Genomic DNA, 16,266 nt, shown 5'->3' with positions numbered 1-16,266 from the left:
CAATTTACCATCTTACTAAGATTAGCTGATTTTCCCTTCTGGGGATTGACTAAGTGAGGCCAATTTTTTTGAATATCAAAACTGCTTTCTTTTCGAGCCAAAAACATCTTGACCAGAGTTCTTTGGGATCCTCAAAGACATTGTAAAGTTTATTTTTATGAGCAGTAGTTTGGGACTACAAATCAGAAGAAGAAAGAACCCATGACTTCTGTGACTTGGGCTTTTAATTTTAAATAGTATGAAATATAGTCGTTTTATGAAAATGCATTGGCAGTATTTGGGGGAAGCTTTATATAGTGTTTATTTCTTAAGAAAAAAACTATCCCAGAATAGCCGTTTTGTTAAACAAAAATGTAGATATTTAGTGTAATGTAATGGCAAAGCTTCCATGTAACTTTTGAAGTAAAAATTGCAATTTCAGGCAATCGATCTGTTCAAAGCCCCTTAATGTGTTAGGTTTCATAATTGTTATTTAAGATTATTTTTTTCTTACAATGAAACAAAAATTGGAGGTACCTTTCTCCAATTTCTATAAGCATAAGAACTGGGAATTTCTTCAAGCTCACCCTTGCCTAGTCTTCTCATCCCAGAAGGCCTCTTTAGCTAATGGATATATATATATAAAATTTATATGCACAAGCTCATCAATCACAAACTGAACCTAGCATTTTGGTGTAAAAGATCTATCCTTAAATCTTCCCAAACCTCTAGCAAATAATTTGAGGAAATTAGCCAGTTTAAGGTCTGGGCTTCTGATTTCTAGAGGAGTAAATGTGAAAAGTAGAAAGCTTAATTTGTACAAATTTGATTTCAAAGTCACAGTTTACAGAACTAGGGATAATGTAAATCTTTAAAGGTTAACAGAAATAGGTAATTTTGCAAATTATTGTCTAGTCAGTTTGGAATTTCATGGCAAAGAAACATACAATGGTAAATAAAGAGAAATTTTCTGCAACAATAGTTACTCATTAAAGCATGTTACAGAAATATGATACTGTCCTAATAGTAAATTTTAAATTATATTTACTATTAAGACAAAGGAATGGAAGCATTCTATACATTACCAGTTGTTTACATAAATTAACAGAGTCTCTCAATTTTTAGTTGTTTTTATTATTGTTAGTCAACAGAGGTAAAGATGGTGGGAACACTGAATAAAATGATTTGTTTATATGAAATGTGAGTTCATTCAAATGGCAAACACAAAGTACAACTTAGATGAATTTAGCAAGTCTCAATTGGTACCCACCTGAAGCCATAAATCTTTATCCTTTTTGCATTTGAATGTAGAAAGAAAGGCCACTTAAAATTCAAACCAGGTTTTCCTAACTTGACCTAGACTCACTAACATCGTAGTAAACTGTGGTTCTGTTTTGGGTTCACAATAAAACTTTCAGGCTACTTTAGCTAATACTGAAGAGAAGAGTTAGGAGAGACAGAAGTAGAAGATGTTTTTGCTGAACAATATATGAAGAGAACTTTCAATGCTGTATGTGGAAACACAAACAGGAGACATCAAGAAAGGAAGTCAATATGTCTTTGAGTTGTTAAATATATCTAAGGTTTTTGTTTTTGAGGTTCTGAAGCTTCAACCCAGAACCCCTGGCCTGGCCCACAGGAGAATTTTCAGTAAGGAGATCAAGGATGAAAAACGATCAGCTAACATCATGAGGGTACTTACTAACTTAAGGCACTGCTCTAAGCGATGTAGTCACACAACTTAGTTTCCCATTGCAGTACCATGAAAACACTACTGTTTCTGTTCTTCAGCTGTAGAAGATGAAACAAAGGCAAGCAGGTTGCCCAATGTTACACTGCTTCTAAAAGAGTCCAAGCCAACATGTCTAGTTTTGTCTCTCAGTGCTTGTATTCAATTCTAAACTGCTTTTCAAGAGACGATAAAATGATGGTGTTGTTAGCAAAACAAATTACAGCAGACTGTGCATGGGAGGGTTAACTTCCTATTTCTGGACAACTAAAGGCAGTAGGAAGTACTGAAAAGTACTGAGAAAGTTTCCTGGGAAAAACCTAGAAAGTAAAGAAATTCTATTCTTCTAATTCCATAGGTAAGAAGGGCGTGGGCTGCCCAGCTTTCTCACATGCCTTCTGTGATCTTGCACCTGGCAAGGTATGCTAAATATAGGGTTAGACACACACACGAAAGAGACAGAGAGAGAGAGAGAGAGAGAGAGAGAGAGAGAATTGTAAATGCAGACAAGCAGGCGTGTGTGCACACAGAGAGAGAGAGAGAGAGAGAGAGAGAGAGAGAGAGAGAGTCAGAGACAGAGAGAAATGGAATGGAATGGAATTTAAAGAAAAAAAGTTCGAAAGATCAGGGCAAGAGATTGAGTTTGAAGGAAAGATCAAAGAACTGAATGAGTAGACTCCACCTAGTAATAGATAATAGAGAGTCCAACTACATTCTAGAGATGCTTAGGAGAAAAACGAGGGCCAAAAAAATGTAACTAGGGAGGTTTTAAAGAAACAAGAAGGTAAGCCTAAGAGGGAAAACAAATTAAAGGCAGCCCTAAAATTTTGTCACTGCCTTAAAAGACCTGCAAAGAACTGAAGTCCAAGGTAAAGACTTCACAACTGAAGAGAATTTTCCTCTTGTTTTTCATCGCTTAGGTTGAAGCAGGAAGATGACCCACACAATCTAGTTTACAAAATACTTTGTGTAGTAGAATAAGATGTGGAATGCCCCATATTCTTGTGTCCATTATCTCATTCAGTGTAGCAATGAATGTGAAAGGTATATGTGATTATCTCTGCTTTGCAGATATGGAGCATAGCTCAGAGAGTTATGTTACCTGCCTAAATCAGACAGCCTCAATCCCCAAGAGTCCTGCCCAAACCTAATCTTTTCCCAGAACACCTCACTGCCTTCTCTTACATGACATTGGTAGCATAAGTTTGACCAGAAAATGATGTCACAAAACAACTGGTTTAGTCAAAACTCATTAAGGTATGTTACCTGGTGAGAATATACTGATCACGTATTATGCTGACATGAGACACTGTCTTGCTCCGGAACCTTGCACTGTCTTTCAGGAGGTGTCTGGTCTGCACAGCTCAGGATTAAATAGAGTGTCTGGCTAGGATGGGAACCAGATGATACTGGAGGAACATAAGAAAATGAAGTGGAACTCTCCAAAGAGACCCCACAACCTCCTGTGTCTCCAGGCCCCCAAATGAGATCACCTGGCTATTTATAGGCATCTTAGTGATGATGAAAAGACTGAACTCACAATTCACACTCCAAACTGTTCCCTGACAACAGAGAGAAGTACCAAATTCTTTAAAAAGTGTGTAAAGCATTGATCTGGAAAGCAGCAACAACATTTGGTACAATTACTCAGATTAGGAGGCCACAGTGATTTGTTTATACTTTGTAGCCCAGAGCCCTTTGGCTCTAGTCTACAAGCTGGAGATTATATATTACAGGAATTTCAGCCTAACATCGACTTCCCTCTTGACCTGTGTGTCTGAGCCAGAGAAAAGCAGGTAGAAAATCCTGTTGCCATTTTCCCGAGAATCTCAGCAAGTAGATTGCCAACCAATGTCTTCCAGGTACGGCAGTTGACACAGAAAACCCCCCGTAGTACAGTCATGGATTTTTACCACTCAGAGAAGAATCTGACTGTGGAGAATACATCATGATGGAGTTTCTCAGCTTGCTGTTCCTCAAAAATGATTTTTGGAAAGGAATTAGTAAATGAAGATTCCCTGCCATGATTCACTTCATTACCACAACACTTTGATTTAACTTTGTTTTCTAATACATTGCAGGTTTAATGAGTGACAAACAAAGTTATTGCCAGGACCATGCTGCTGTGTGATTACACAGATGATGGCAGATACAGATTTCTTTTCCCTTTTTTATTGTATTTTGTTCATTTCATACAATGCATTTAATCATATTTAGACCTCCTCCCTTCTCTGCACTCCCATAGCCCCCTGCCAGATTTCATGTGTTCTGTCATCTATATTAAGGTCTATTGAGTCAAGTTTGTGCTCCTGGATGTCCTTCAGTGTGAGTTCATCCACTAAAGCCTGGTTATTCTAACTAGCATCCCTTAAAGAAGACCGACTCTGCCTCACCCAGCAGCGATCAGCTGCCAATAGTTCCTCAGCTAAGGTTGGGGCTTCTTACCCGTTTTATTTATTTATTTATTTTAGGACAAAAACCTCACTATGTAGCCCTGACTCACCTAGAACTTGATATGTTAGACATGCCTGGCCTGGAGATCACAAATATCATCCTGTTCCTCCCAAGTGCTGGGATTAAATGTGTGTGCCACCATTCTTGGCAAATACAGACAACTTGACCAAAATAGAGGCATCTAGACCATTTGGTTCAAACTCGAAGTTGATAGAGGTTTGAAATATATAGGATGGAGATACTGGTTTCTCCCTCCTCATAAGACAAACTGTTCTCTTTTTCAGAACCGTGATAATTTCAAAACCTTTTGAAGGCAATTGTATTTTCTTTTTATATAATCCTGATATTAAGGGCTTGACCTTGCTGATCGAAATGTCTACAGAAGTGAAGAAGAAGCATGGAGAATGGGAGTTGTCTGTCCTAGATGCACAGGCCTGCTGACTCTAGCAGAGCTGAGAAGAAAAGGCATGGTTTCTCTATGGTCAGAATGCCCAAGTGCAGCATTGTAAAACTAGACCAAATAAATATTACTCGCAGACCATCAAATTGGAAATAACCACAGGCAGGGTGCGAGTTCTTTTTTCTAAAGTTCTTTTTTCTTTTTCTCTTTTTCTTTCTTTTTCTTTCTTTCTTTCTTTCTGGGGAACTCACGAGTGGCTGAACTAGTCCGTATAAACTGAAACAGACTGCCCATGTAAAATGTTTTCTTCTTTCCTTTCTTTCTTTCTTTCTTTCTTTCTTTCTTTCCTTCTTTCTTTCTCTTTCCTTTCTTTCTTTTTTCTTTCTTTTAAAAAAATCAGTGCCTTTCCTAATTTTAAAAAATTGAGAGAGAGCAAGAGAGCGAGCAAGAGAGAGAGAGAGAGAGAGAGAGAGAGAGAGAAAGAGAGAACCTCAGTATATATGTGGAGGTCAGAGAACAACTTTTGGAGTCAATTTTCACTTTCTATTTTTTAAAAAATATTTTATTATGTTTAGTTTAGTGAATTGCCTGCATATGTGTAAATACACCCGTGCCTTGCTGCGTTTGAAGAGGTGAGAAGAAGGTGCTGGATTCACCTGGAACTGGAGTTATAGACGGTTGTTAGCCACTATGTGGATGCTGGGAATTGAACCTGGGCCCTCTGGAAGAGTAGCCAGTGCTCTTAACCACAGAGCCACCTCTCCAGCTTTCTATCTTTCTGTCTTGTTGAGGCAGAGGCTCTCTTGTTTCTGCTACTGCCCTCTATACTCCAGTCTATCAGGCTCTCTGAACTTCTAGGTGGTGCTCCTGTATCAATTTCCCACCTGCCTATCGAAATGTTTAGATTAAAGATGTATAGTACCCCACATCCAGCTTTTTAAGTTGGATGGAAATTATATGGTCAGGCTTGCAAGGCTAACATGTTTTCCCTGCTGAGCCATCTCCCCAGCCCTCTAAAGTTGGTTTAAGAACTTAGATGAAAAAATACTTGAAGCTATGATGCAGGATTCTCAGAGTCTTTCCAATCCCATTGTGTAGTGACTTTGAAGGCAATTTAGAGTCAGTGTACAAAACTCCAACCTTCTTCTATGGTAGATTTTTCTGACCCTGGTTTATCTCAACAATTTACCATTTTTCTGCACTGTCAGAGCACCCTGACATTCACAATTAACTTCCAAATTAACTTAGAAGCGACAGTAAACTCTCAGCTCAATGACAGAGTGGCCACTAGGGACCAGACCAATTTCCTAGAATAAGGTTAGAACTGTCACTGTGTAGCCATGCTAAGGCGGATTGTGTCAGCATGGTTATTCTGGTATGAGCAGGAATTTGGTGGGATACTGGACTCAGAGTCTCCAATTCTGACTGCTTATATGGCATGCTTTTTCTTCACCTTCAAAGCAAATAATCTATTTACACTTTTTTTTGTTTTGTTTGAATTTAAGGCTCTATAACAGAATCAAAAAGGATGCCTTCTATGGAAGAAAGCTTGGGCACATTGGGTCAACTTCTTGCTGAAGCCAGAGTTTTGCAATTGGACAGGTGGTCAAGGAAATGAAAACAGAGTGATTTCTTGAGCTGCAAATTCTAAACAGGTGAAGGTCTGGGTCAAGGCTACCTACAGAGATGGAGAGGAAGGACTCACCTCCCACAACTGCCCTTCTTACAGAGGTTCGTTTATGGATGACTTTGATCCTTGTATGGAAGCAAGAATCACATAGTGTTGGATTCTGACTCAGAGGCAACGGAGCTGCTTTTCCCTAGGAGGAGCTTCTAGTACTCAAACATAACATATTTCAACCTACCGCTTTTGTTTTACTGAGTCTGTTTTCTAGCTCTCTACAGGACAAGGACTGTTGTTTCTCTGAGTTGGTCTGGTTTGCCAGTGTCTTAAGAGGCCTCTTGAAACAAATACTCAAGTTCTGTGACTGCTGGCAGGGACAATGTCCTGTTACTGGCTTTAAACAGGGACTCTCATGAAGAAGAACCTCCACATCCTGGAGTCAGATGTCAATCACCTGGGGCGAATTCAGGGGATACAATACATTTAAGATTGTGGCATGTTTATCCCCATGAAACTCCATTCTGCTTTGGATTTTTGGTAGCCTTTAGAATCAATCACTCTCATCTCTTGTTGCTTTATAAATTGACTAGCACTTCTCCCCTTGTCCCCTGTAGTGTTGTGTAATTACTGAACTAAACTTTGTGCCTGTCAGGGTTTCTGGAGTTTCCAGGGTGATTATGGTGAAAATGAGTGCATATCTATTCCATCTGCTTGTAAGTAGTGGTAAACAGAGGAGTCTCCAAAGTGAAATTTGCTTAGGTTTAAAACCTGGATCTGCCAGTATGCTATGTGCATGGCCTTGGGCATGGGTCTGCTAACCTACATGAGTCTCAGTTTCTTCATCTGTAAAATGGAGAAAAAAGTAGAACTATCTCACATGATCATTTTAATAATAAATGAATTGATATGCATAAAGCAGTTAAATTAGTGCCTGGCACGGAGCATGTATTATTTAAAGATAAGATGAAACTGAGACAGGATCCATAAGAATGAGGCCAATGTCTTGTTTTTATATCTGTCTCCTAAGAGATAGAGAAATACATTTGGTGTCAAAATGTTGAGATTATGAACGAATGAGTTTCCATAGTGTTCTAGACACTGGATGGTAGCTGCAGATAATGTAATGCTAACATCAGGGTAGGTCTTGACTAAGGTATATAGCAATACAATTTTCCCCTTGCGTTAGCTGCTGAATGTTAAATCAAGTTCTTATCAGGTTAGAAATTTAAATCTTTTAGATGCCATTTGTCTATGAACTTCCATCCATATTAATTTAAAGAAGTTGGGTATTTTCCCCTTTCTATCTTATTACAGTGGCACTCAAAGAATGAAATTCACTGGTGTTTTCTACTTTGTATGTGTTCAGTAGGTATCCTGAAGCATTCACCTGCCGCAGCATGGGAGGAGCCATTCTGTGGGAGCAGGGACCACAGGTAATATGATATGTGGTTGTTGTTGTGTGTAATGTGCTAATACTTTTGACAACAACTATCTGAAAGAGCTGTAGCAAGTCATTTGAAATTCACACACAGACTGCCCTATCCATAACACTCGCCCATATCATACTCATAATCTCCAAGGGGAGAGATGCTATTACACTTGTTGGGTCTAGGTCTTCTGTGCGCGCACACACACACACACACACACACACACAGACACAACTCCTACCGACTGTGCTGCAGAGGCACTTTAATGGGAGTTGTCAACAGTATAAATTTAACTCAGTTAAGTCTCAACCACAGCAGGCTCAAGCTGAACAGAGAGACCTGGCTATGTGTTAAAAAAGACTGAGGAAGAACAAAAAAGCTGCCAGTTTCCTTAAGAAATCTTATCCCTGGAGCATTAAGAACTGTAGCCGGATACTCACAACACTCTTTATCCTTGTCCCTCAACCTGCAGAGCCCAGGCTGGGACGTAGAAGCAGTGGAAACAGAGTGGGGATTAAAAAGGAAGGTCTGGGGCTGGAGAGATGGCTCAGTGCTTAAGAGTACTGACTGCTCTTGCAGAGGACCGGGGTTCAAGTCCCAGCACCCACATGGCAGCTACAAACCGTCCTTTACTCCAGTTCCTGGGGAATCCGAAGCCCTCTTCTGACCTCTGGGGCATTGCAGGACACAGTTGCACTTATACACATGCAGGCAATGCACTCATACACATAAAATAAAAATCATAAATAAAACATTGTTTTACAAAAAGGAAGGTCTGCCAGAGGGCACAAGACCAGGCTTTGCAGCTTAGCTTATTAGGTGAGGGAGGAAATTCCCTCACAATGATCTCTAGAACATTTATTTACCAAAATGTAAAGAGATGCCTTGGAGCCAGTCATCTTTGTTAAAATCCCCAAAACAAGGACACAAAGATGCTCAGCCTATGAAAGGCACTAATATGTCCAGTTTGAATGTCCCTTTCCTACGGCTGTTCTATAACTTATAGTGCATGCCAATATGATCCATGGTGGTTTTCAGTGTATTATGTAATGTGATTCTTGGAAGGCTTTCAGGGCCTCTCAAACATTCCCAAATCCTGTCTTCTAAGTGACCAGACATTACTGACCTGAAGCCCCAGTTTGCATAAACCTCAGAATTTAATCCTAAATCCTTGGCATTGCAGCCCTCCTGGTTATAAACTCCGAGGTCTATGTTTTCATGACTACTGAAAGCAGTACTTTGTCAAACAGAGCCTGAGTTTGAATCCTTGCTTTATGCCACACTGATTGCCTGTCTTGGAGATGTTGCTTAACATCTGGATGCCCTATTTTTCTCATCAGTCTTTTGAGGCTGACAATAACTTCTTCACAGTGGCACTGTGTAGAAGCACTCAGAGGAAGAGCATGTTCCTATGAGTGGCTGTTGGCCACTGCTGAGCACTCAGTGGAAGCATCCTCCTATCTTACCACAGCCTAAGTGAATACTCATGAAAATCTACGGATTTTAAGAAAAATACTGCTTTAAAAATAACGTAATTAGTAATGGGGCATGGTGACATATACCTACAATCCAAGCACTTGGGAAACTGAGGCAGGTGCATTCCTTGAACTTCAGAGTTGGAGTCTAGCCTGGTCAACACAGTGAGACCCTGTTTCTGAAAACAAAGCAAAGCAACTTCAACAAAAAGAAAACCTCACTCTCCAAACAGTTGTTATCCCACAAATAACAAAGGATCCTGCATTTAACAGATCACATTTAAAAACATATTTATGCTTCGATTATCAGTGCCTTATAGATAAGAATAATCTATTCAAAAATAAATAAAGGAGTAAGTAAATCAGATAGTAAGTCTAATTGATGGCTATTTCTAGTGGAGATTTTAGCTGAATTTAGCTAAAATCAGCTAAATTTTAGCTGAGGTTATGTGCACATATGTGTGGTTATGTGGTTATGTGGTTGGGTGTGGGTATGTGCAATGGGTACAGGAGGCTCTGGAGTTGAAGGCAGCGAACAACCATCTGGAACTCCAGTTCCAAGAAGTCTGATGCTCTACTCTGGCCTCTGCTGCCATTGCATGACATGGGTGTACTTACATACATGTAGGCAAAATACTCATACACATAAAAATGAAGGAAAATAAAAAATTTAAAAAAAGAACCTTAAAAAAGTCAGGAGCATCTCTTTTTTAAAAAATATTTTTATTATTTTTATTTTATGTGTTTGAGTGTATTGCCTTCATGTATGTATGTGAGTGCACCCATATTGTGCAATACTGCGGAGGTCAGAAGAAGGCTTCGGATTCCCCTGAAACTGGAGTTAAGGACAGTTTGTAGCCACCATGTGGGTGCTGGGAATTGAACCTGGGTCCTCTGCGAGAGCAGTCACTGCTCTTAACCGATGAGCCATCCCTCCAGACCCAGGAGCAATTGTTTTAATAAAAAAGAATTGAATATCAGAAATTGCCTTGCTCCAAAGTAGATTTGGACTTACCATTTCTTCATTTAAAAAAAGAAAAAAAAAAAAAGTCGACAATATAAGTAGCCTATCTGGGGTTTGGATTAATCATATGTTAAAAAATTGCCTGAAAGACATCCACTCACTCTTTAAAAAGTTACTCTAGTCACATTTAAAAATAATGTGTTCTTCACTCTGAAAAAGTGCAATGGGTTAATTTGAAAAGGACGAATAATTCAACACAGAATTATGGACTTTTTTCTGAGTATTTTCCTATATGAATGTCTGCTTTATAATTGTTAAGGAAACTGGTACATGTAACAAACTCTGGAGTGCTCTTCATAGATGCAACTATATAAGTTTTTAGAAGAAAGTAAGGACTAAATTTAATAACTTTGCAAAGAGCACTTGCAGGATTCCTGTGTGGGTAAGGAGTGGACTTTTTTCAGTTCACAAAGTAATCTTGACGTTGTACTTAGAAGACGTGGGAGGTAAAAAGGAAACAAACAGGGGCTGGAGAGATGGCTCAGTGGTTAAGAAAACTGGTTGTTCTTGCAGAAGACCCGGGTTCGAATCCCAGCACCCACATGCCAGCTGACGACTGCCTGTAGCTCCAGTTCCAGGGGATCCAACAGCCTCTTCTGACCTCCGTGGGCACTGCATGACATGGTGCACTTACCTACATACAGGCAATACACAAATTCACATAAAATAAAAATAATATTAAAAAAAGGAAACAAACAGGATTTGCAAAAAATTCAGCCCGGGTTCGAATCCCAGCACCCACATGCCAGCTGACGACTGCCTGTAGCTCCAGTTCCAGGGGATCCAACAGCCTCTTCTGACCTCCGTGGGCACTGCATGACATGGTGCACTTACCTACATACAGGCAATACACAAATTCACATAAAATAAAAATAATATTAAAAAAAGGAAACAAACAGGATTTGCACAAAATTCAGAAGCTTTGAAGTGTGTGTGTGTGTGTGTGTGTGTGTGAGAGAGAGAGAGAGAGAGAGAGAGAGAGAGTCAGAGAGAATTTAGTGACGGCAGCCTAGCCATTTCTATTTGTACAATAAAATGAGAAGAAATAGAAGAAATTACAAAGTAGGATGGCTCAGCAGGTAAAAGCTCTTGCTGCCAAGCCTGAGGACCTGAGTTCGATCCTCAGGACCCACATAGTGGAAGGAGAGAACTAACTCTTACAAACTGCTCTCTGACATCCACACACACATGCTGTGATACGGATACGTGCATGCCCACATACACATATATACACACACTCACTAAATAAGGTGGAATAAATTTTTTTTAAAAATAGCCAGGTTTACTCTAAACATAAACTTAGTAGACCAAATAATCTCCAAGTGGGAAATACAATTAATATGTATATATCCAAATTTAAGATGTGCCAACATATAACCAAGTTCATAGTTTATATATGATACACTGTCTTTTTGTCTTATCAAATATAATAGAAAAGAACAAGTTGGAAATCTTCCTTCTGCCTCCCCAGCCTTGGGTCTTTCTGTGCAGGGTTAACCTCTGAAGTTCTGGCTGATCTTGTGCTCAGTGCATCTTGTCCAATAGTAATCCTCATGAAAAATGAGGTATTTCCTTGCTTCCCATCCACCATTTGCCCCGATTTTGGGTGTCCCTTCACCCTCCCCTGCCTGTCAGATCATAGGAGTGCACCAGCTGCATCGAATTGATTTAGGACAGTAAGCATTTTCTTGAAAATTAAATTCCCCTGGAAAATTTAACAGGACCAATAACAACATCCGAAAAACATGAGCAAAATGCCAGAGGTTGAGCTAAAATAAAGGCTGAGTCCTTTATGTCAGGGAGGAAGGGAAAAGGGTCAGATGAGAGCAGTGAAAGAAAAAGCAGGACAGCAGGAGAGGCATGGTGGAGAGGGGGGACCGAAATTAGAACAAGAGGCGATGTTTATTAATAACCTTACTGACCCACAGGCCCCTGACACAAAATACATTAAGGATTCTTGGGACACTCTGGCCTGTCACTCACAGGAGGAGCAAATCAAATGGTGCTGGAGACTGCAGACAGTCTGGGAACAAATTAAGAAGAAAAAATAAAATAAGGAGATGCACAGACTCAGGAGCATTAAGAAATCTTACGGTGCAAGGCCCCTTTCCTCCTGGTCAGCTCCCTCTCCAGGCAACTGCCTTCTGTTGACACTCAAACTAGGATTTAAAAAGCACAAGAAAATACTGTTCTCTGGGTTGCTAAAAGAATAAGCACCCAGGGGAAAATATTTTAAAAAAATATGGAAAACTTGGTGAAGTAACCCCAAATCACCCGAATCCTGTTCTAACTACAGCTACTGCTAACACATTGATACATATTATCTCCTCCTCCTCCTCCTCCTCCTCCTCCCCCCCCCTCCTCCTCTTCTTCTTCTTCTTCCTCTTCTTATTCTTTTTGAGACAAGGTCTCATGTAATGCAGGCTGGCCTTGGACTTGCTATTGCTGATGCTGACCTTGAACTTCTTGATTCTCCTGTCTCCACTTCCCAATTGCTGGGATTACAGATTATAGGTCAGCACCACCTATACTTGATTTTCTATTTGTAAGATATAATAAATATTGGCCCATATTGGTGAAACCATTTTAAACATTTTTTTTTCTTTTTTGGTCTTTTTGAGACAGGGTCTCCCTGTAGCCCCAGCTGGCCTGGAACTCACCATGTAGACTGGCCTCAAACTCACAGAAATCCGCCTGCCTCTGCCTCTCAAGTACTGGTAATAAAGGCATGCACCACCATGCCCAGCTAAACCATGGTTTTTATGTCACCATTATAGCTCCTTATTTGTAAGCAGATTCTGGGATTCCTTTGGTGTGGTTAATCGTGCATTTGTTTGATTGTGGTGCTGGAGATGGAACCCGGGCTTGTCATGCTAGGCAGGCATCTGACCACTGAACTACATCTCTGCCCCAATTATGTCATTTGTAAGTTTTACCTTCATAAAATATTTATAGGTGTCTAATTTGCTATAGGTAGAAACTTTGGCTGAAACCTTATTATCTATTTACTTACTGGTTAACATTTTGCAGAGTTGCCCTCTGAAATGTTTCTGATTATTTATCTTCTCACTGTGAATGAGAATGCAGATTTCATAGAATGTTATTAACTTCACAAAATAAAATAAGCAGTCCACTATTATTTGTATTCTTCTGATTGTTTGTGGTACTTTCTTTGTGTGTCTTTTATTTTTTAGTGTTTGGTCTTTTTCAGACAGGCTCACACAGTGTAGCCCAGGCTGCCTTGGGCTCACTGTGTAGCCCAGGCTGGCTTCTACTTTCAGCAATCTTCCTGCTTCAGTCTCTAGATTGCTGCAAATACAGATATGTGCCACCACGCACAGCTTTCTTTACATTTCTTGATTATTTGCCTCTTTTTGTGAGCACATGGGTGACTTCTGTGCTTTAATTTTTAAAATTTACTTAATAAAAAACAATCTTAAAGTTCATTATTAATAGCTGAGTATGTTGGTAATGCCTCCAATTGCAGTGCTTGGGAGGCTGAGGTAGGAGGATAGCTCACAGGTCAAGGCCAACCTGAGCTACAAAGTAAGACCTGGTCTCCAATCAATCAATCAATCAATCAATCAATCAATCATCAATCAATATCAACCAAGTGATCTTAACCCTTTCACTATCAGATACTGTGAGCACTTTCTGTTCTGTCACTGAGTTCTTAATGCATTATGCACAGTAAGTGTGTGTATATTTTCCTTTCTTCCTTTGCATTTAGGATTGGTTAGACTTGTGCATCCCATGGTGAGGGATTATTAACCTGCTTTATCTTCTAGGACTTTTGAAGTGGCACTTTTTACTTTTGAAACATTTAAATCTCTCTTTTCTCTGCAGTTTGTTTAGATCATGTGGTAAGAATTCATTTAATACAACTTCTCTTTACTAATCTAAGTATTGTATGTTAGTGTCCCTCTTTCTGGGTTTTTATGTGTTATCATTTTTGTCTCTACTTTCCCCCAACCCTTCCTTTTCTGTTATTTTAACTATGCTTTCATATCTAGTAATATAAGTTCTTCCTTACTGAGTTCTGTTCTGGGAGTGGATTTTTTTGAATAATATAGGCAGGTAATATTATCAAATGTAAACAATGATTTTTCTGTCTCCCTACCTCCCCCCAAATATAGAAATTCTTTATTTTTCCCTGTCTTATTGAGGAAGACTAGAAATCCCGTACCATTTAAAGTACTGTTCTTTGGAAAAGCCTCCAGTGTTTCACTCTTAAGTCTACAGACCTGAACACATTGTGTTTCTGGTGAGCTCTAGTGTTCGTATTTAACTTTAAATCACCGCTCTTCGGTCTTCAGTTTGCTGCCCCACAGGATGCCTTTGAGGCCATTTTTCCAAATGCTGAATAAATCTGATGTGTTTTGTACCTGAGTGTTCTCTGTGCATATAAATACCCCCTGCATATAACGGTTGATTCTTCTTTTCATGCTAAATGTCCATTGCCCACTGGCAGTAGAACCCTCCTTTAATGCCCAGATAGTAAAGATCTGAGCTGCCCTTGTTTTATTACATATGAAACTACCAGGCTATTTTCTGCCAAGTTAAAAGTTAGTATCTTGCATAACATTTTCTATTTTTGCATTTTAAGGAAATGCTAAACTATTTTCTCACATAGAAATTATCATTTCATTTGAATTTGCTGACTTTTTGCCAGTGGGAGGTAAAAATAACCCAGAGTTTTGCATATGCCATGCAGAAAGAATTGGTTCCTGGGTTAGACTGGTTAAAACAATCAGTGAGAAGAGACTGAGCGAGAAAAAAAGAAAAACTGAGTCCTGCAGCAACAGTTGGCGATAAAACTGGGGATGCCTATGGGAAGCAGAATGGTGGATGCCTTTAGAATGGGCCAGCCTAATGGTGGTGGGGCCTTAAACATGTCATTGTGTCACCCTCCACTTGCATGTCTTCACCTCAGAATTGTGAGATAATGCAAGAATTACAGACAACTTCCATTAAGCATTTAGTTTGACATGTGTCACCTAGCAGGTACTTATACAGTTACTGTTGGGTCTATTAGATTTGAAGGGAGGTATATGGACCACGCTTTAGATAACAAATGGAAAATAAAGACCCCTTTCCACCATGACCCTTCTCTACACAGAACTAACCCCAAGTACACACAAGAATTTCAGGGTTTAGGCAGCAGAAAGTGAGGTGCTGGGGGTAGAGTTAAACTGATAGTCTTCTTCCCTTCTTCCTCTGTCTGCTGGTTTTCCTTGGACCTGACTTGCTGTTCCAAGCTGCTGGAGCAAGACTTTTGGATGTGGCAACCCTGCCTTTTTCTGAGGGAGATATTCAGATAATATGGTGAATTAAATAATCATACCCGTGTGCCTAGCATTTAAGAAACTTGCCAGCACTCTTTAATTTTTCCAATTTGTTAGCCTAGTGAATACCCCTATTAGTATAAAACTTAGATTTTAAGGAGGCAGTATAAGAATTTTCTTCTATTTCCCCAATGAAGATAGAAATCTGTATATTTTAATGTGGTAGGAGGTATCTGTATTATTACTGTTTAAAATTAAGTATCCTCTACAGCATTTTTTTTCTTGTTTATTTTATCTGTCTTGCCTTCTCACAGGGGCAGAATTGAGGCCCCCATTTGGTTTTTATTAGCATAATCAGTTAATAGCTGTTCTATAATGCTTTACTTATTGTGTTAATTTTCTGTAGTTATGTCCAGAGGCTGCTTCCTGGAAGACCACATTAAATAAATAAATAAATAAATAAAACCTTGGAACTTACTTCTGTAAAGGGTTTGATTACCACTTATAGTTTCAGCTCAGATTATTGAACATTATTGGTCTACAAGGGTATTGGAAATACATGTAAACTGTAGCTAGTATTTTAAATATGTGTGTGAGGATGCCTAACCATTCCAGCAGCGTGACTAGGAGTAAGTATGACTGCTGATGCCTGGAGTGAACTTAGTATCACATCAGCTCTTTGGACTTGATTCTTTGCTCTGAATTCCCCAGCAGTCTTAGAGCACTGCTACCGTGCATGTGTAGTATTTCCAATAAATTAGTACTGATGGTGAAGCCGAAGTAAAGTTCTACTTTAAGAATCATGTCAGTGATGGCTGTGAGAAAAAGGAATGAGCAGGAGACCAGAAATCACAGGGAAGCAGTGCACA

At 39.4% G+C, this 16,266-nt stretch overlaps 1 long non-coding RNA gene across 1 annotated transcript in view; it reads left to right on the top strand.

Moving 5' to 3' along the window:
• LOC103749462 overlaps positions 1 to 16,266 on the top strand; it is a 203,102-nt gene that overhangs the window by 16,769 nt on the left and 170,067 nt on the right. The window contains exons 2-3 of the long non-coding RNA XR_607944.3: positions 6,068 to 6,293; positions 7,553 to 7,619. This is a non-coding gene — a long non-coding RNA (uncharacterized LOC103749462). The remainder of the gene's footprint in view (positions 1 to 6,067; positions 6,294 to 7,552; positions 7,620 to 16,266) is intronic.

This window comes from Nannospalax galili, unplaced genomic scaffold, assembly GCF_000622305.1.
Source record: "Nannospalax galili isolate Female #2095 unplaced genomic scaffold, S.galili_v1.0 scaffold63, whole genome shotgun sequence".
NCBI classification, from domain to species: domain Eukaryota; kingdom Metazoa; phylum Chordata; class Mammalia; order Rodentia; family Spalacidae; genus Nannospalax; species Nannospalax galili.
This window is presented reverse-complemented; position numbering and strand designations above follow the sequence as displayed.